General features: G+C 40.9%; 1 long non-coding RNA gene across 2 annotated transcripts in view; it reads left to right on the top strand.

Annotated features, from left to right (window-relative positions):
* LOC110256983 overlaps positions 1-21,076 on the top strand; it is a 128,160-nt gene extending 107,084 nt beyond the window's left edge. The window contains exons 3-4 of one of the 2 annotated variants that reach the window (XR_002339079.1): positions 4,130-4,204; positions 20,503-21,076. This is a non-coding gene — a long non-coding RNA (uncharacterized LOC110256983). Of the gene's footprint in view, positions 1-4,129; positions 6,960-20,502 lie in introns of those variants that run through there. The other variant, XR_002339077.1, reaches the window with a different exon arrangement.

Here is a 21,595-nt window from a genome sequence, read left to right as displayed (position 1 = left end):
AAGGCTGATTTAATAAGGGATGAATACAGACAAATGAATCTCAGTGAGAAGAGAATAGTCCAGATGGTGGGCCTAAAGCCCATCTTTTTCTCAGAGAGGTACCTTACTTCTCCATAAGTCCTGGCCATTTTCTCTAGCTACATTCTCTGTTAGCAAAACTCTTATAGAAAGTCTGGCTTTTATTCTTCTTTGAGAAGAAAATGGAATTATTTCTTTAATGGCTATCCAATTTCAAAGAATTTGTGACGTGTAAATGAGATTTGAAAGACTGTAAATGTGAAGCTGTTCTGTTAAAAGGACAAGAGGGGGAGTTCCCGTTGTGGTGCAGCAGAAACTAATCTGACTAGTATCCGTGAGGACTTGGGTTCAATCCCTGGCCTCTTCGCTCAGTATGTGGGGGATCCAGTGTTGCTGTGAGCTGTGGCTTGGTTGCAGACACAGCTTGGATCCCTTGTGGCTGTGGCCTGCATCTGCAGATCCAATTTGATCCCTAGCCTGGGAACTTCCATAAGCCACATGCCCTGGGTGTGGCCATAAAAAGAAAAAAAAAAAAAAAAAAGAGGAAAGAAAGAAAATGTAATTACAATTATTTATTTATTTATTTTTTACCACTCTCTTGTCTTTAATAACTGGGATTATTAGGAACTTCCATAGTAACTAAAAGAAAATTGTTTAAGACATTCAAGGAGTTCCTGTCATGGCTCAGCGGTTAACGAACCTGACTAGTATCTATGAGGACACGGGTTCAATCCCTGGCTTTGCTCAGTGGGTTAAGGATCTGGCATTGCTGTGAGCTGTGGTGTAGGTCACAGATGTGGCTCGGATCTGGCTTTGCTGTGGCTGTGGCATAGGCCAGCAGCTGCAGCTTGGTTTCAGCCCCTAACCTGGGAACTTCCAAATGCCGTGGGTACAGCCCTAAGAAGACCAAAAAAAAAAAAAAAAAAAAAAAAAAAAAAGACATTTGAGAGGGTAAAAAAAAAAAAGATACGCAAGCTCTGTTGTATATTTTAGTGCATGTTGATATCCAGGGCCAGGACCTTTTGGCTCCTTGGGAAGAAATGTAGGCATTATTAATATTTTTATTGCCATCATCATTATTAATAACAAAAAAGATTATTATATAAATGAAAGGGGGCACCAGCAATGCTGACCTGTAGGAAACCTTTTGTAATTTAATCAAAAAAGACAAGATGAGACAGCATTTAGAATATTACCTATTTTTTGTGTGTATATGAAATTGAGGTCAAGTAACTTTATTTTCAGATAACTGTTTTTTAAGGATTATGTAGCCAATAATATCCATAGCAAATGAGAAAAATTATAATTTTGTATAATTTTGCAACTGAATAGTATGAAAAGGAAAGGTTTGATAGAGACTGAAAAAAAACCTAAAAAGTCTGCTTTTATCAAGGTGCATGTAGGGGGCATTTATTATAAATCAACTGATCAGGCTATGACTCATCTTTCAGAGATGTTACTGGAACTGGCTGTTTGGATCTTACCCTCACTGGAAGTAATGCTTGATCTTTTCACTGACCATAAAGATGTTTCAAAACAGTGACATAAGCTGCACTCGGCAGAGTCCACTGAGGCCACTGCAGCAACAAATGTACTTAAGTGTTTAGTCCTGCAAAGATGTGATGTTCGTCTTGCTCTTACCTCTGCTGCAAGGGCAGAAATGAAGAATCATTTCTACATTTTGGCTACATAAAAGGCATTACAAATGAGGCAAGAGAGCAGCAGAGCATAAAGAGCAAGCAGACAGTCCTTGTGAGCAGGAAAATAAAGAGAAATTGTGGTGCATCATGTCCTCGGGGGTGGAATGAGCAGGATTTGCATGTGCTTTCACGGCTGTCGTTTCTCAGCTGGTCAGAACCCTGACTTGCACAGTGGGTTTGGGCAGAGATTGTGCTCCCAGGGCGTATAAGTCTGTTGAGCTCTCAGAGCCATGTGTGGGATAGAGAAGTGTAAGCAATGGACAACATTCATAGGCTTCAGTTTCAGGGAGAGGAGAGAGAAGAGGAAGTGAGATAAAGGCAGAACATCCAGCCCAGACTCCTCTTCAGTGAAGAAATCCCTTTCATTGTGTCCTGGAAAAAATATGGTTCAGAGTACAGCTCAGTGGGACCCTAATGTCAGCCTGTGGATTGACTGTATTTGAATCTCCTAGGGAACTTTAGAAATATACCTCCCAAATGTTCTTATCCAGTAGGTCTGAAGTAGGACTTGGGACTCTGTATTTTTAAAATTCTTTTCAGGTGTTTCTTAAAGCCAGTCATGTTTGGGAACCTTTGATTTGAACTCTACTTAAGCTACCAATAGTAACACTGAGTGCATTTGTTTGTTTGTTTTATTTTTAGGGCTGCACCCTTGGCATATGGAAGTTCCCAGGCTAGGGCTTGAATTGGAGCTGCAGCTGCTGGCCTACACCACAGCCACAGCCACAGCCACAGCAATGCCAGATCCAAGCCCCATCTACGCCACAGCTTGTGGCAATGCCAGATCCTTAACCCACTGAACGAGGCTACAGATCAAACTCCCATCCTCATGGATACTAATTGGGTTCTTAACCTGCTGAGCCACAATGAGAACTCCCACTGAGCTCATTTTTTTGCTGTTCCTGATTAGCTGATGTGGTTATAAATTGCTATCTTGTTTTGAACAAAAATCTGCATTTTTTAAATATCCATCCATTTTTTGGTTTTCTCTGGGCCTTTTGAAATAATAGATCAAGTTGGTGAATTTGAATTTGTAGTGGAAGTAGTCATTGTAGTTTTATTATTATTATTATTTTTTGTCTTTTGTCTTTTTAGGGCTGTACCCATGGCATATGGAGGTTCCCTGGCTAGGGGTCTAATCAGAGTTGTTGCTGCCAGCCTACACCACAGCCACAGCAACACCAGATCCAAGCTGCGTCTGTGACCTACACCACAGCTCACGGCAAGGCCGGATCCTTAACCCACTGAGCAAGGCCAGGGATCGAATCCGAAACCTCATGGTTCCTAGTCGGATTTGTTTCCACTGCGCCACGATGGGAACTCCAGTTTTATGATCTTATTTAGCAGCAAGGTAGTCTGGGAGCAGAGAATGTGCATGATAAAGTGACCTAGATTTGGGGATTGGAATGATGGAAAAATCAATGAATCGAAGGATTTTAAGATGCAAGAGAGAGTAACTATCCATTGCTGGGTAGACAGTTGGGGCCTTCTGAGCACGTGTGGACTGGTGTATAGGGATCTGCTACCTGACCAAGAGGTGGAAAAGGGCACTAGGCTGAAAGAGGAAATTCAGGATGGGCCTAGTCACGGTTAGCTGATTTTTCACTGATTTTCCAAGGCTGGGTGCAGAGGTTTTCACTTGGTATTCTTTTCCACTGACTGATTATTGCACAAGGCAGATGGAGTTGATATGTGGAGATGGGACAGGACAGTGAAGAGGTTATGTCAGAAAAGGAAAACTGACTAGAGATTTTAGAGGTAAGCAGTTGAGAAAATCCAAGTTGTGGCTAAAGAGTGATGGACTTGAGAGTGAGAGCTGTTGAGAAACTTTCTGGCATCAGTATGGGTGATTCTGTTACTGAAAATGATGACCAAAGGTTAGGAAGAGAGAGCAACTGTGATTCAGATGCTGAAGTGTTTGAGAAAAGTGTCTGGAGGTGATATGGATGTGAAATTGAAATGGAAAAGAGAACACAGAGAGCCTGGCAGGCAGGGTCCTGGCTCTGCCTTATGGATGAGTTTGGGCAAGTCCCACACGCGTTCTGGACCCTTGTATTCTTCTGAGTTAGTGGCATTCTTTCCACATCTCTTAAAGAGGTGTTTAAGGCTTATATGAGATACAGTGATCATGTATGTAAAAGCTACTTTGGAAAGATAAATAAGCTCTAAGGGCTGCCCTAGTTTTGAGACCATGCAATACAACTAGTCCAGTTATTACACCATAATCAATGTTATGAGATGCCATAATATATATTATAGTAAAGCTGCAATTTCACTTAAAAGAAATATATTTGAATTTGTTACTCTAGCACAAGCAGCCAAACAACCATTAGGCTAAGGACTTTTATATCTGGAATTAATAGGTCAAGTTTGAGGAAGATGACTCTAATATTTCTTTTTCTTTCATTTAGCACATGATGGCACCTTTTGAAATATCGAGAAATACATGTGTTGAACATGAATCTTGGACTGCGATTGCTTCAAAGGTATCTTGTACAACTTGATTTTCTATGATAACGATTACTCAGGTAAAAATATACTGCTGGAGTTCCCTTCGTGGCTCAGCAGTTAATGAACCCAATTAGGATCCATAAGGATGTGGGTTTGATCCCTGGCCTCTCTCAGTGAGCTAAGGATCCTGTGTTGTTGTGGCTGTGGTGTAAGCCGTTAGCTACAGCTCCGATTCATTTGACCCCTAGCCTGGGAACCTCCATATGCCGTGGGTGTGGCCATAAAAAACAAAATATGATACCACTAAATGGTCCTTTGATTCTGGTATTTCGTTTTCAAATTTGTTAGAATTAGTTATAATTCTGTAACTCGTACTCTAGAGACTAGACATTTTCTTCCAAGGTTTCTTTGCACATTTCTTGAATTGTGATTCCTCTTCTGACTTTGAAATATTCAAAATTCTCCCAATAATAGGGGAAAGATGGAGTTACAAAGATTAGTGTAAGCATTTCTTACATTGCTTTCACTGTGGAGTGTAATCGCAACATCTCACATATATGCCAAAGTCAGATTCAGATATGGTTTCTATTACTTAGTCTCTTGTCCTTCATTTCTCATGTAGTATTTGCCAGCTAGGCAAAGAGCTGGCAAAAGGAAATTCCAACACTTAAAATATGTACTTTTGGCAAAGGATTGAGATTTTCCCAGATTCATAGTGTTCTTCCTTTAAGTATACTTGAAGAAAACCAAACGTCCATTTCTAAGAGTCAAGTCCTTGGCAGAGACATTATTTATGGCCTAAGAACATCATAAATGCCATAGATTCTTTATTTAAATACTCCTTGAATAGTGTTGCTTCTAAGAAGCTAGAGACCAGAGGTGAAGGGAAGAAGAACAAACTTCTGGGAAGGATGAGGTCAATTTTCCAGAGTTTGGAAGGATTTTGTCAATTTACAACTAACTCATGCCTAATGATAATCACCACTATTATTCTCAGCAAAATAAGATACAGAGCAGTTGGCTACAAGTTATCTATGTTTTCTAAAGAAATAACAAATATAGAAAGCACAGGGAAATCCTGTACCTAACAGAAGAATCTATTTGGGAACTAGATATCACAAAATAGATCTGGGAAAAATGGTTTTCAAGTTGTTCTGTGTTCTCTGAATTACAGAGATTGAAAGTGAAACAATGTTAATGGTAGCTTGCATAAAAGGAGACTAAACAATGGCCAAATAATTTTGGAAGACTAGATTGAGAATCTTTTGTCTCACTTTGGCATTTTTCCTGGTCCTACATTGCTGTGATATGACTATGTCATTTCCTTGCTCTGCTTTGCTCTCAGTTTTGCATACTGTATATTATGGGTGGAATTGTGTTTCCCCCACCAAAAAATCTGTCCAAGTCCTAACCCCTCAGAACATGACCTGATTGGGAAATGTGCCCTTTACAGAAGTAACCGAGTTAAAATGAAGTCATTAGGATGGGCCCTAATCCAATATGACAAATATCTTTATATAAAAAGATTTGGACCTAGAGGTAGATATACATGGAGGGAAGATGATGTAAACACACAAAAGAGAAGATGGCCATTGGGATTATTGGAGACAGGGATTGGTTGTGACAAGGCAAGGTATACCTGGGGCCACCAGAAGCTAAGGTGAGAGCCATGGAACAGATTTGCCCTCATAGCTCTTAAAAGGAAGCAATTGATTTTGGACTTCTAGTCTCCAGAACTATGAGAAAATAAATCTCATTTAAACCATTCAGTTTATGGTACTTTGTTATGGCAGCCCTAGGAAATTAATATACTGTACTTATACCAAACCTAGGAGCTTTCAATGTTTCATCCAATCCTTTGCTGCCTATTGGGAAGTAAAATTTCAGACCCTCCTAAATGCCTTTCCCTCTATCCTCCACCCAGTTTCTTCTGCACAACTGTAGATGAATGGCAGGTAAAAGTAGTCCCTATTGGGAGGATTCTCACTTGTTCAGAAAGGTTGAATTGTGTAAGTGATGTGAATTGCATGAGAATTGTGATGCAGATTACTTCATGTCAGGACCAGTAAAACCTTAGACCTTAAGTATCTCCCTGATGAAGGAATATTGACAGATCTTAACTTTGGGGATGGTGTTGTGATAATAACCAATTCAAAGTAGAATATTGCTTCTCTTCAAAGAAGATTCTAAACAGGGAGTCAATAACATGAAACTTCATGTCATCTAGTCCAAAATGTAATACTAGCTCGGGCATTGACTAATCAAGATTGTCTTGCCCCTTGTGTTCTTGTGTTGGGAAATAACTTAGTTCAGTATCTTTAAGATTTATTCACCTTGTATTTGCACTGATCACATTCATTGAACTGCAGACTGGAGCCAAGAACAGTATTTTGAAGCTGCAATGGTGATAGGCAGACTGTGTTTCAGTCTTTGGAGTAAATCCAGCCATCTTAAATATTGAAGTGTTTCTTTATGACACTCTGGAGACATTTGCATCATGCTGTATTCTTTGTGATATGCTGAGCCCAGCCATTACATTTGAATTCTTTTCTAAAATAGGTACAATATCTTAGTAAAAATTACTTGAAAAACTGATGTGAATAAATGACAGAAAATTCCCATGTAGACATTTTAAAAATATAAATAAATTGTATCTGGTGGGATGGAAAATATAAATATTTTGACATAACACATATTTTTATTTAAGCCTAGTTTATATATCTACAGAGAAGAGATTGGGGCTTTAAGATTCATTTGCAGAGTTCCTGTCATGGCTTAGTGGTTAACGAATCCGACTAGGAACCATGAGGTTGTGGGTTCAATCCCTGGCTTTGCTCAGTGGGTTGAGGATCCGGCATTGCCATGAGCTGTGGTGTAGTTTGCAGATGCGGCTCGGACCCCACGTTGCTGTGTCTCTGGCGTAGGCCAGTGGGTACAGCTCTGATTAGACGCCTAGCCTGGGAACCTCCATATGCTGCGGGTGCGGCCCTAAAAGGACAAAAGACCAAAAAAAAAAAAAAAGATTCATTTGCATTCTCATGAATACTTCGTTATTGTTGTCCTTTATCAGTTAGATATTGTTAACTATCATTGATACTACTAATAGTGCTTCCACCATTACTATTACTATATACTAAATTATTATATACATTTTGTAGGTATTTACTAAGTACCAGTTATGTGATTTTTGCTTTGTCTACATAGAACATTCTTATCTCTTTGACAGCCCTGTGAAGTATGTATCTTTGTCTCCATTTTATAGACTAGGAAATTATGGCTTAGTGATATGAAGTAGCTTGGACAAGATCATATAGCAAATGGTGGAGCAGGGATTAGAGATCCAGAGCTTTCTGATCTCGAAATTTCTGTTCTTAGTCACTTTGCAGGTCAGTCTCAAGTGTACTTTTGGGAGCATAAAACATCCTATTAGGACATTTAAAGACACAACTCTGAGAGCTCAATTTTAAGTTGGCAGAGATCAGTGTGGAGCTAACATAAGTGCAAGGAGGCAGCAGCAGTGTCTCAGGGATGGAACAATGCGAAAGTAGCACCAATGAAGAGAGAAGCCATTCCTGGCATCAGCACATTTGATAAAAGTGGTGAGCACCCGGTCCCTTAGTGTATACCTCATGCAGCCATAGATGAAGACTGAGAACTTGATATAATGAGGGCCTGGGTCCAGGAAATGACCATCCAATGCAACACTGCAGGGGACGGGAACATGCAATGTGCAAAATGGGCAGAAGAGGGCTAGCAAACTTGGGTGATTTGAGAAGAGGAAATGGGTGGGATAGGAACAGAGACAACTCTTTTGGCCACTTTTGGTTAAGAAGAGGAATTATAAGTTAATGTAAGAAACCCATATATAACTGTTTTAAATCATGGATGGAATCCAGTGACATTCCTCTTGTAGGTAGGGGTCTGTGTCTCCTCTCTGTGAATCTGGACAGGCTTTGGCCGGAAGAGTAAGGTGGAAGTGATGCTAATGTCACTTCTGAGGCTAGGTCACAAAAGACCATGAAGCTTGTTCCTCATCACTGTGGAGCTCTGGGACTACAGGTAAGGAGTCTGATTGCCCTAGGCTGCCATACTGGGTCACAGACAGGTGCTCTAGCTGATAGTCCCAGCTAAGTCCAGCATTACAGCCTTTTGCCCTCCCCTACAAGGTGTCAGACCTGTGATTGAGGCCATCTGCCTGCTGAATATAACAGAGTGATCACCATCCACATCACGTGAAATAGATGAATCACCCAGCTGAGCTTAGCTCAAATTTCTAATAGACAGAATCATGACTTATAATAAAACTGTTCATGTTTTAAACCATTGGATTTCAGAATAATTTATGTAGCACTAGATAATTGGAACTCCTAGGTGGAATTCATAGTTTATTAGCCATTTCTACTCATTAACCTGATGAAATAATTGCATGTGGAACTTTGGGCGATATGTAGAACAACAAGGGTCTCCATCATGAGTTGGATTGTGAGGTCTCAGAATATATTAATCACAGTTTTATTGAACGACATTGATTATATAGGAAAGCAGTCTGCCTGGAAAAGGGATGCATCAGAAAGTGGAGATTCTCACCACTGTGGTTAAGCAAGGTGAATGAGAGCTATCTGTAAATATCTATCTCTATTTACCTCTACCTATATATTTTTTCCTTCTCATTTTCACATCCAGGAGTGGTCATTGTGGACAAAAACTAGAATTGTGTCAATGGAATGCGTTACAAAGAGAAAGTTAAAAAGAAAGGTTGCTACTCTGCTTGATCTTGAATATCTTATCTCTTTCTTACAAGTAGGAAGGAACTATTAAATTAGTCTGGTAGGGGACCTGGGAGCAGGCCAGTCTATTAATTTTTCTGAAACAATTGAGATGTTCAGTCGGTTTATTCCAGTTCCCCTCATCTTTAAGATGGTCAGGACATGGGTGGGGTGGAGTGGGGGTGCTTTGGGGACTCTCTACCTGGCTCCCAAGCTTCTGCATTGACTTTTCTGGGTCTTTTAGGTGAGTTTTACTTGGGGGGTGGCTAAAAGGGGTACTGAACACTAGTAACAAAGACTCCTCTCAAATACTGTGATTGAGAAAGCAGTAGGGCAAGTCTAGGAGATTGATGTACAGGGCTGGGTGCAGAGCGGGGGGAGAGAGAGAAGAGACTAAGAAATTTCACATGTAATTTGACCTGGAAAGAACTCCAAACCAGTGGAATTCCACCCTTGACCAGTGGTCTCAGTCTTTTTTGCTCATGTACTCCGTAAAACATTTTTGAAAGACCCTTTTGAGTTGACATCTAAAATTTTTTTATCGTAAATTTAAATAGTTGCAAAATATATATTAGATGATGTACTGAATATCATATCCATGATTAAACTATATTTTCATCAAAACTTTGGAGCTGCAGATTTAGCTCATTGGATTTATGGAGACTGTCCATCATACAAATTAATTGACAAAACTAGTCCTTATTGTCAACCATTCTGCCAAGCTGGACTAACTTTCTGTCGAAAAAAATCTTATTTATATTTCAAATTAATGTATTAGTATGCAAACCATTGGAATCTTCTTGCTTCTGAATTCTGACTCTAACAAATAAAGAAGGAAAGAAATAGACTTGCCATGAGTGTTTCACCTCCCTTTGTTTGTTGTTTCTTTAGGAAACTCTCCTGCTTTTTTCTCAAAGGTCCCTCCCTCAGGAAGAAGCCATGGAAGTTTTCACACCTTAGGACAATGCACCTGAGTAGGATTGTGGTGGGGTGAAGAGTATTCTTTTGCAAAGTACAGAAAGGATTATTGGGGGGAAGAAAAGAGTCCTTGAGGCATAACTTTAGCAGATTAGGAAAGAGGACATGCAGAAGTTGAAGATTTGGCAGTTGATTCCCCCAAATTCTCCTTCCCTTTGGAAGGTCCTTATGTACCAGAGCGGTCCTCATGTACCTGCACCCCAGTCTGAAGACCCCTGGCTACTTTAACTCCATCGCATCAACTGCAGTTTGCCCCACTTAATCCTTTTTTTTTTTTTTTTTTTTTGCTTTTTTAGGGCCATGCCATGGCATGTGGAAGTTCCCAGGCTAGGGGTCCAATTGGAGTTACAGCTGTCAGCCTACACCACAGCCACAGCCACATGAGATCCAAGCTGCCATGTCTTCAACCAACACCACAGCTCACAACAATGCTGGATCCCTGACCCACTGAGCGAGGCCAGGCACTGAACCTGCATCCTCATGGGTACTAGTCACATTCGTTTCCACTGCACCACAACGGGAACTCTCTGTCCACTTCATCTTGATAGTGGCAGAGACCAGAACAATCTACTTGTCTTTAACTTTGCACCACTGTACCCACCATGGCCATAGGCTGTTGGAGTTTAGTGGGTGGGTTGAAGAACTGTTATGACGCAGAATTAAGTAAGTTCAATGAATTATTATTTTTCTTTGTATAAACTCCACATGGTTAACCACCCTTTTATTTGTTTGTTTGTTTCACAAAACATAAGTGCCCTGGCTTTGTTTTTCTCTTTCTTTCTGAAAAACACTGCCTTTGTTCTTGAAGTCCCGCTGAGAAGGAGGGGAACACGACTTCTCATTTTCATGTAGTCCTTGCCGCTGAGCAGCAGTGTGGAGCAAACGCCTCCTTTGTAACACAGGAGTCGTTTATGCTTGGCATGCTCAGAGGGAGAAAAGCTGAAAAAAAAAAAAAAAAAAAAAACCAGATAGATCTCTTCCTTCAAGTTGTGTTTCCACACCCCACTGGAGTGGGAAGAATGTCCCATCAGTACCGTGGTTGGGCCAATTGCATTTTTCCCCACAGGCATGAATTTGCATGGAAATTGCTGCTCTCTGTTGGCAGGACTCTTCTAAACATTTCACCCAAAGAATTATACCCAACATGGGAGTCTGCCCTCTGGGCTACATCTCTGTTGGACTAGGAAAGTGAAATTCCTCAATGAGAAAGGACTTGCCTTAAGTCTTCAGATTCAGGAATTACCAGCATAACACTCCAGCAGATTTTATCTGTCTCCTGAGTCTTCTGGGTAAACTTTGTGAAAGATGGGGTGGTGCAGGAATTGTAGGGGTGTGGGGTGGGTTAAGGATTTTGATCTTGTCTTAATGACTAGAGGAAGTGTTAAAGGATTTCCCCAAATTATCTGATTTTAGCAGGCAAAAATACAGTGCTCCAAGTTGGAGGAGGAGCAAAGTGGGAGCAGGGTAGAAAAGAAATCCAGACAAAATAGCACAGTGACTGTCCTGCCTCCAACCTCAGGCACCTCTCCCATGCCTCAGTGTGGCCTCCCACCTACTTCATGGCCCCAGGTCTCTCCTTCCTCCTCCCATCCAGTCTTGCTTTCAGGAATATGCCCAACATACTGAGTATTTACCCCTCAGTAGTGGCTGAAGTCTGCTGAAGCTTTTCCCTGAACACAGACTCCTTAATCTTGGAGGTGGAATGAAAAGCCTGGCCTGAGGTTTCAGCCATCGTGAGCAGGTGGGGAAGTTTTTAGTTTTTATTGTCTGTGTTGATAAATCTTGTTATTTAGATAATTGCCTACTCTCTCTAGACTCAAAATTGGCCCAGACTTTGACACCTTAGTTGTGAAATTACCAGAAAATGGGTCTAATCCAGGAGATGAGGGGTGAAAATGTTGGTGTCAGGTTGCTAAGGTGCTGGATGAATATCTAGAAAATTCCCTCAGAACTTCCAGCCATCGTCACAGTTCCTCACAAAGGGTTAGAGCCCTGGAAGGCCCCCTGGGAGGCTTGAGGCACCCTTGTCAACTAACTCCCAAGAGAGGTCTGAACTAGCAGTTTTATGTTTGTAGAGAGGAGGAGGAGCATTTGGGAACTGGAGTGATTTGAACAGGGGAAGCCGAGAGGGCTCTTCACTTCAAGAGTCTAAGGAGAAAAGACAGCATATGTATGAGGTGATATCAGATGGGAATAAAACAAGTTAATTCAGGTATGAGCCTTTGAACTATTACTACATCTAAAGTTCCCTCAGAGAACAGAAGAATCCAGGTGGGTTTTAATGTAGAGTTTAAACAGTTTGCTTATTTTATTTTTTTCTTTTGCTTATTTTGATTTTTCATAAATTGCTTTGTTTGGTGAAGGGGTTGGATCTTTTTATATAATTATAATGGAATTTTGATAACTGGACAGCATTAGAAAAGGAAGTGAGGCTTTGGACTGAAGAAGTTAGGATGTAGTGCATGAAAGCAAAAGAAGAGAAGGTAGAGGGGGAGCTAAGGGGAAGGGGTTGAGGCTGCAGAGAGGGCACAATTTGAAGGAGCAACTAGTGAAAGGAAAGATGCAGCCAATCTTTTTTTTTTTTTTAAATTTATTTTCCCACTGTACAGCAAGGGGATCAAGTTATCCTTACATGTATACATTACAATTACATTTTTCCCCCCACCCTTTGTTCTGTTGTAACATGAGTATCTAGACAAAGTTCTCAATGCTACTCAGCAGGATCTCCTTGTAAATCTATTCTAAGTTGTGTCTGATAAGCCCAAGCTCCCGATCCCTCCCACTCCCTCCCTCTCCCATCAGGCAGCCACAAGTCTTTTCTCCAAGTCCATGATTTTCTTTTCTGAGGAGATGTTCATTTGTGCTGGCTGTTAGATTCCAGTTATAAGTGATATCATATGGTATTTGTCTTTGTCTTTCTGGCTCATTTCACTCAGGATGAGATTCTCTAGTTCCATCCATGTTGCTGCAAATGGCATTGTCATTGTTTTCATGGCTGAGTAGTATTCCATTGTGTATATATACCACCTCTTCCGAATCCAATCATCTGTCGATGGACATTTGGGTTGTTTCCATGTCCTGGCTATTGTGAATAGGGCTGCAATGAACATACGGGTGCATGTGTCTCTTTTAAGTAGAGTTTTGTCCAGATATATGCCCAAGAGTGGGATTGCGGGGTCATATGGAAGTTCTATGTATAGATTTCTAAGGTATCTCCAAACTGTTCTCCATAGTGGCTGTACCAGTTTACATTCCCACCAGCAGTGCAGGAGGGTTCCCTTTTCTCCACAGCCCCTCCAGCACTTGTTATTTGTGGACTTCTTAATGATGGCCATTCTGACTGGTGTGAGGTGGTATCTCATGGTAGTTTTGATTTGCATTTCTCCTATAATCAGAGATGTTGAGCATTTTTTGATGTGTTTGTTGGCCATCTGTGTATCTTCTTTGGAGAAATGTCTATTCAGGTCTTTTGCCCATTTTTCCATTGATTGATTGGCTTTTTTGCTGTTGGGTTGTGTAAGTTGCTTATATATTCTAGAGATTAAGCCCTTGTCAGTTGCATCATTTGAAACTATTTTCTCCCATGCTGTAAGTTGTCTTTTTGTTTTCCTTTGGGTTTCCTTTGCTGTGCCAAAGCTTTTCAGTTTGATGAGGTCCCATGGGTTTATTTTTGCTCTAATTTCTATTGCTTTGGGAGACTGACCTGAGAAAATATTCATGATGTTGACGTCCGAGAGTGTTTTGCCTATGTTTTCTTCTAGGAGTTTGATGGTGTCCTGTCGTATATTTAAGTCTTTCAGCCATTTGGAGTTTATTTTTGTGCATGGTGTGAGGGTGTGTTCTAGTTTCATTGCTTTGCATGCAGCTGTCCAGGTTTCCCAGCAATGCTTGCTGAATAGACTTTCTTTTTCCCATTTTATGTTCTTGCCTCCCTTGTCAAAGATTAATTGACCATAGGTGTCAGGGTTTATTTCTGGGTTCTCTATTCTGTTCCATTGGTCTGTCTGTCTGTTTTGATACCAGTACCACACTGTTTTGATGACTGTGGCTTTGTAGTATTTCTTGAAGTCTGGGAGAGTTATAGATGAAGGCAATCTTAACTTTCAGGCACCAAGCAGGGGTTGCAAACTAGCGGTCCATAGGTCACATCTGTATGTCCATAGGCAAGGGCACACATAGTTTAAAAATATATTAAAATTGTTGATAATGTTTAAAATCTGAGAGATGTAACATTAAAAGTCAGGTTTCTGAGCTCTCTGGAAAAATTGGAGGAGCTTGCACCACTGGCCACAATCCTATGTGGCAATGACCAGGGCAGGCTGAGAGGTGGCTGGCTCCTTCTGTTTGGGCAGGAGCTCTACAGTTTGCATGTACACTCTTCATTTGTTCTCTCAGTCACCTCACTCTTTTACATCATCTGCCTTCCTGTGTGGCCCTAATTTTGTAAGCTCAGGAGCCAGCATCTCTTGGCTTAGGGAAGGAAGGCTGCCCATTAGTTGGCCTCTCAAGGGAATTTCTGGTCCCTGCTGATGTTCCTGCTGACTCCTCTGGTCATAGTCATCAGCGTGAAGGGCCTTGGCCCTGGTTGCTCCACTTTGCACTCATCACCACCTGCTGTCTTCTCCAAGCATAGCTCTGTAATACATACCTTGGGCTGGAGTCTCCAGAAGACTGAACCTTAAATGAAATAGGGCATGGCCATGGGTTGTGTTGCCATACAGTATATAAACCAACTTTGGAGTCAGTAGCTAGGGTACTTGGTTGCATGAACTGATAATTGTTATTTTAGCTCCTCTAAGTACCTTCTGCTCAACACTCCCCACAACCTTCTTTAGTCTTCTTCATACTCTTGTAGGGCTGATTTCTATTTCTATTGTTTTTACTAATTAAATTATTGTAATTCAGGGAAAGCTCATAAAGTACTAATGGGTACACAGGATAAGCAAATGGTATGTAACAGAATAGTGAACAGTCAATGATAATGGACTATAATGTGAATGGTGCTTTCTGGATTGGCTGGAGAAGAAAGGTCCCCATGGGACCGTAATGGTGTCCTACTGGGCAGTAAAGGGAAAGAGTTGTAGACATTTAGAAAAAGTCTTTCAGGAGAGAGGCCTTCCCACAACTGAGTTGGTCAAGGCCTGCTGCTAATGTCAATGGATCTTAGAAGGTCAAGTGTTCTCATCAGAGGACGATATCAGGAAGCCAGGGAAATGTGTTGTGAGGTTAGGGAGGGACTGTGTGGATGACAGCCACAAGCTCTGCTGAACATACTTAAGGTCAGAAATGGGAACTAGTGGTTTAGGGAAAGGAGTTTGCTAGCCTTAAGCACAAATACTAAATTAATAAGTAATAATTACTGTTTTAATAAAGCTGTGAGAAGAGTAACTGTCCTATACTTTAAATAGTTCCAGAAGTGGTATGAAAAGTAAATATATAAATTATATAGAAGGCTAGGAAAATAATGCATTTAAGAAATGCATCTAAGAATACACAGATGTGAATGAATTGGAAACTCAGACCCACATATCTTGTTCACTAAAATATTTTATTCTCATATACACGGTACTATGAATTCCATGTTTTGGTGTCATTGTTATTTTAAATGAACACATTCCTATACCTCTACATAATGAAGTAATTTAGTCTCCCTTAGAGCAGAGGTTTATAATGGGTCAGTAGACATTGCAGGTGCTCAGGTTAGCCTGACCAAGATACTTGAATTCAAATCCTGTCTCTGCAACTTACTAGGTGTTAATCTTGGGGATATTACCTCAACACTCTAAGCTAATTTCTGAAATGAAGATGACAATACATAATACATTGGGTTGCTGTATTAAAGGATAAATATATCCTTTACATATTTATATGGGGATTAGAGTATAAATATGTAATCCACATGGTTTAATGTATGAGACCTAGTGGTCTCAATAAATGGTGATTCTTTGAAAGATGATAATTTGTGCTGCTCTTCTTCAAACCCCTTTTGAAAGGTCTCAGATTCTCTGGGTCAAACTAATTATGAGCCTATCAAGCTGTGTAGCATCTGGATGAGATGAGACTATGGGCAAAATATACAGAGAAGTGATGGCTATACCATTTTATTCTCTCTCAACACCTTTGTAAAGCATCCATAAAACTTGTGTTTACTGAAGAATCCCTGTGGGTAAAATTAGTGAAGGGAAAAGCTGAAATGAATGGTTAGTACCAAGTCTGAAATATCAAACAGAAAAGAAAAAGAAATCACTTTATAGCCTGTGAGCATGGGTGCTGGATGGAGAAGGAAGGCAGGAGAGAGTAGAGGTGCTTGGACTTCATGCTGGACCTCTGCTGATTGTGCTAGGAAAGCCATTGGCTTGGATGTCTTACTGTGGTTTGACCTTCCTCCACAACCCAGAAGCTAAATGAACCTAATTAAGGGAGCAAGCCAGCAAACAAATGCTTCAGCATAGAGAGCTATAAGAGAACCCGCTAGACTGGAAGCTTTAAAAGAAACTTTAAGGCTGAGGAAAGGAGGGTCATGATGGAGGGAGCACCCAGTGACCAGGGAAGTAGCAGTGGCCTTAGCCTTGGCCAGCAGTGGGTGTACATGTTTTGCGACATCAGCAGTGGCTGGGGAAGGGCAGCAGGGTGGAAACACAGTCCAGGCTAGTGACACCTGCTGGGGTCAGTGACCTTGCCCCTGAGAGTAGCTGTAGCCCAGTGAGGGAGGGGTAGTCTCCGCTGGTGAAGGAGCCTACCTTCCTGAGCTCCTTGAAACTTTGAACAGAAATTTCTTCTAATAGTAGTTGGTTTTCTTCTAACAAAGCTTTCTGTGTGATTCATGTGGCCAATATGCTTGCAGGTGAGGGAGTTGATGCCAACTTATTGGGCTAAATCTCCTCAGGTTTCTGAATGGGGCTGAGACCATGAAAATGCTGATTCAACCCAATAGAAGGTGCTCTGAGAACCAAGTGTAAGTTGACATGTTTTTGAGGTTTGTGGTGTACCTAGTGCTGTATCAGCTGGGCATTTGTATCTTATTTTCTGTGCCTCTGCCTCCCCTGCTCTACCAGCTAAATGCAGAGATGACTCCTACCTGTACATTCAGACCAGTATCAGTACCTGGGCCAAACTTTAAAAAAAAAGAGAGAGAAAGAATATTAACTAAATTATTAAGACCCTCCCTTCCACCTCCTCACTTCTGTGTGGGCTTAGAAACAATGAAAACTGTGGATTCAGACTTGGCAGTACAAAGTGTGACTTCTGGGCTGCAGTATCCTTCTGTCCCAGGGTCCTCACTGCACTTGACATTCTTAGTCTGCCCCTGGCACATTCACTCTCCATTCTTGTCCACTCTACTGTTCTTCTGAGGGATGGTCTCATGTGTTCTGCATCAGCCAGGTCCCCTTGCTCTCTTCTGCATCCCACCAGCAAGGCAACCTGTGGTGTTTGTTCCTGGCTCCCTTCCTACCAGGGCCTGTGTTGGTGGTGGTTGTGGTCCTCCGTAAAGTCCACAACTTCTGTTTGGTGACCGTCTCTCACAGTCACAGCTGACAGCTCTCTAGGTCAAAGCCCTTGAGAGACAATTCCTACCAGTTCCTTCCCTTTGACCCTCAGACACAGGGATGGTTAACGTCTCTCACTCCCTTGTTCCAGTTCCAGAGCACATCAGGCCCCTTGTTGGTTTTTTTTTTAACTCTCTGCTGAAAATTATTCCTTCATGAAACTCTTTCCTTCTCTTTCATATGTACATCTCTTTTCTCCTAGGACCATGACTGATCTGTCACTTAAGGCCTGTGCCTATGTGGCTTTCCTAGTCATGGGGTTATCTCTCTCCCTTATCTCAGTCAATCCAAGGATGGCACTTCTCTTCTCAGCATCATGGGCTTCCTGGTTGCTCCTCCCTATACCGAAGCCTGCTTGTCTGACACCTGTCCAGTCCCTCCCCTTGGCCCTAGCTTCCTCTGCTGAAGTGCATAGGAAGCTCTCCTAGAACCATGACCATAGCCTTAGACCCATAAGCACTGAATTGCTTTCTGCTTCTCTAGTTGCTCTCTGCCCCCCAGTTCTCATCAGGTATCCTCATATCCTCAGTGTCCTCATCATGACAGCCGAGACAACTATACTCCTTCTGCTATAGAGTCCTCCTACACACCTTCTCCTAGTTTGGCTTCAACCACCCTACCTTTACTTAGTGAGTCTCTGTCATCAATGGCACATTCCAACTTTTTCTTGTGTCAGCGAGAGCTGTAGTGGAGAGCTGTCTTTCAGAGGTTTTGATGCTGCAACAATTGACCTCCGAAACTGCCCTCAAGTTTGGAACAAAGATTTATGAGGTGGAGCTGAAGAGTTAATAAATGATTTTGCTCAAAAATCAGAAGTGTTTACTAGGGAGAACAAACATATCATGTTTTATATCACCCTGATTTGGTATAGTACTACATGTTCCTGAAATAATTTTCCTAAAATTTGTAGAACCAAATAAAAATGTATAATAAATATAAATGTATAACTAGGTATATATGGCAATCTATTACAGTACACTGTATATGTAAAATATATATTTTCTCCTATCCAAATATGATTGTGTACTCTTAGTCACTGAAATCCATCAAGGTAGAAGGTACTGAGCCCTCTCAGCTAAGGAGCATTAGCCCACCACACTGTCCATGCAGTCAGCAATGAGCCCTTCACCTCTCTATCTTGTGTGGAGTGTATTCCATGGTGTACATGCTTATTTTCTGCCACTTGATCTAAAGAATACTTTTAATCCCCAATGGCTGACATACAGCCACTGAGGGAGAGTCCTGGACTTGCTGTGAAGAAACAGAAAGCTAACACTCTGAGGGTTTGTGATTGGAAGAAATTCCAAGGAAGTGCTTGGAGAAGAATAGTTACATATGGATGGTGGGAGCCCTTTGCCATCTTGAGGACCCTCAAAAACTTAGCTGCAGCCTGGGAGGATCACCCCCAAATGGCAGGCGTGGTAGCTAGAAGAAACAAGGCAGGAGGCCTATCATGACTTGAAGGGAGTTGAAGAGAACCAATGAGGGTATGTGTGTGGCTGATAACTTTAGAACTAAGGGGAGGGTGTTATTCATCATTTTGCAAAGGAACTGCTCAAAGTGCCCAATTCAGCCAGCATGTCCATTTCCAGCACCTACCTACCCTCCATGCCAAAAGGGTTCCAGGAGTCATTTCTTTTCTTCTCTCTGTAACAGTTATCCTGAGTGTGTTCTGATAAATGAAATAAAGGGAAGAAATAGAATTTCCATCTAGAGCTAGCTATGGCTGTGCAAAAGAGCCAAACAATGCTAGCTACAGCTTTGCAAAAAGAGGCCAAAATATGCAGCTGTCATGCATTTGTCAAATGCAGGACTCTCCCTAGTATTAAATCAGCCCCATCAAAGCACTTTTATTGCTGATAAATGGATTGAAGTAGATGTTAGCTATAAAAGGGCCTGCCATTTGGAGTAGGAAACATGCTGTGAGGCCTGTGGCTTAGGGCCATTCTTTTAGAGCCCAACAGTATTTACTGAGTAGCTTCCAGTTCTATTGCACTGTTTTAAGAGTATTCTATTTTCCAAGAACTTAAGATCAAATTCAGAACATTTCCATGATTCTGGTGGGTTGTAAAGAGCCATGGTCATTCATTCAAAATCATTAAGGACTAGGCCAGTACTCACCCCTGCTTATTCTTTACGTAATTGTGGTAGAAAGACTAGTATCTGATCTAACTTTATTATAATAAATTATTATACTTTATTATAATAAATTGTTTCTCAAATTAGCAATTTGATTCTTTTGTCTTTTTAGGGCCGTGCCTGGGGCATGTGGATGTTCTCAGGCTAAGGGTCGAATCAGAGCTGTCGCTGCCAGCCTATGCCACAGCCACAGAAATGCCAGATTCAAGTCGTATCTGCAACCTACACTGCAACTTGCAGCAATGCCGGATCCTTAACCCACTAAGTGAGGCCAGGGATGAAATCCACATCCTCATGGGTACTAGTTGGGTTCTTAACCCACTGAGCCACAACAGGAACTCCACAATTTGATTCTTTAAAAGTGGGTGACTCATCTCAATTATTATTGCTGAAATTTCAGAGGGGGTGAAATTTAAAAAAGAAGTCTCATTTTTATGTATAAAGACTAGGAAGGCATAAGTTGTGTTTATTTCCTAGAAGGAGTATTAATTTACATTGATTTACTTATTTTCTTTCACCCAGTCATTATGACTGTGTAATAAGTGGCAGGGGTTTGTGACTTCATCTGGAGTACACGAATAGTGTCCTCTTTAGTGCCAAAAATTGAGAACAGTGGCTCAACAAAGTCTGGCAGCTATAAAGAGCCATGTTCTATTCCCCTGTTTTCCTGTGTTTCTAGGAGTGTTTAATTTTCTTGGGATTGGCAAACTGAGTCAAGTCAACCAACAGGAAACCAACTATCACTTATCCTTATGGAATGACTTTTTCTTTAGTCCATTACAAATTTATTACATTTAAGATGACATTCAACATACTTTTCTAAGAAATCTTAATGTGGGACAGTTTGGGTGAATGAGTAGAATATCCCAGTATGTTCCCTTTTAACACAGCCTCTTTTCTTAGGAAGGAGCCAGCAATGATGGAACCAGATAAAGTCAGTGTTAACACAAGGCAATACAGCATGACCAAATGCAGGATGCTGAACACATTTCTGGCAGAAGCAAAAATGATTGACCCATAAATCAGCAAAGATTTTGTAAGTGTCTCATGTGCTACAAGCTGCTTTCTTTCTGGAAATCTTGGCATATTTATTCCCATTCTCCCTCTGTCTCTATCTCTGTTTCTCTTACACACAAACACACGCATGCACACACATAGCGTTTTGAATAATAATTGGCACCTTTTAATATTTTATTTTATTATTATGGCATTCTAATCCTTTTACTGACTGTGATAACTGCATTAGTTCAAACCATTCCAATTTTGAGCTACTTTATATGAAGATTAGAACATTAATTCTTTTTGAATTAGAACAGTAAAAGAATAATTTTTACGCTGGGTAGATTTATAATATAAAACAAATTATTTCATTAACTTCACCTACAGAAACATTAGAATGGTCAAAAAAGGGAGTACCCATTGTGGCGCAGCAGAAACAAACCCTGCTAGTATCCATGAGGATGCAGGTTCGATTGCTAGCCTTGCTCAGTTGGTTGGAGATCTGGTGTTGCCTTGAACTTTGGTATACGTTGCAGATGCGGCTCGGATCCTGCATTGCTGTGACTGTGGTGTAGGCCAGCAGCTGTAGCTCCAATCTGACTCCTAGCTTGGGAACTTCATATGCCACAAGTTCAGCCCTAAAAAACAAAAAACAAAAAACAAAAAACCAAGCCACACACACACACAAAGGTGTTCCTGTCGTGGTATAGCAGAACCGAATCTGACTAGGAACCATGAGCTGTAGTTCCAATTCACCCTCTTAGCCTGGACCCTCCATATGCCACTAGTGGGGCCCTAAAAAAGAAAAAAAAAAAAAAAGAAAGAAAGAAAAAAAAAGGTAAAAAAATCCAGGATTGTATAATATTTCAGTACACTATATATATATATATGTATATATATATGTATATATATATATTTAAAAAAGCAATTTATAGCTAACTAGGAATTAATTTCATTTACACAATTCCTTTTTTAAAAAAAGTGATAAGCAACAAGT

Source organism: Sus scrofa, chromosome 15 (genome assembly GCF_000003025.6).
Source record: "Sus scrofa isolate TJ Tabasco breed Duroc chromosome 15, Sscrofa11.1, whole genome shotgun sequence".
Taxonomy (NCBI): Eukaryota; Metazoa; Chordata; class Mammalia; order Artiodactyla; family Suidae; genus Sus; species Sus scrofa.
This window is presented reverse-complemented; position numbering and strand designations above follow the sequence as displayed.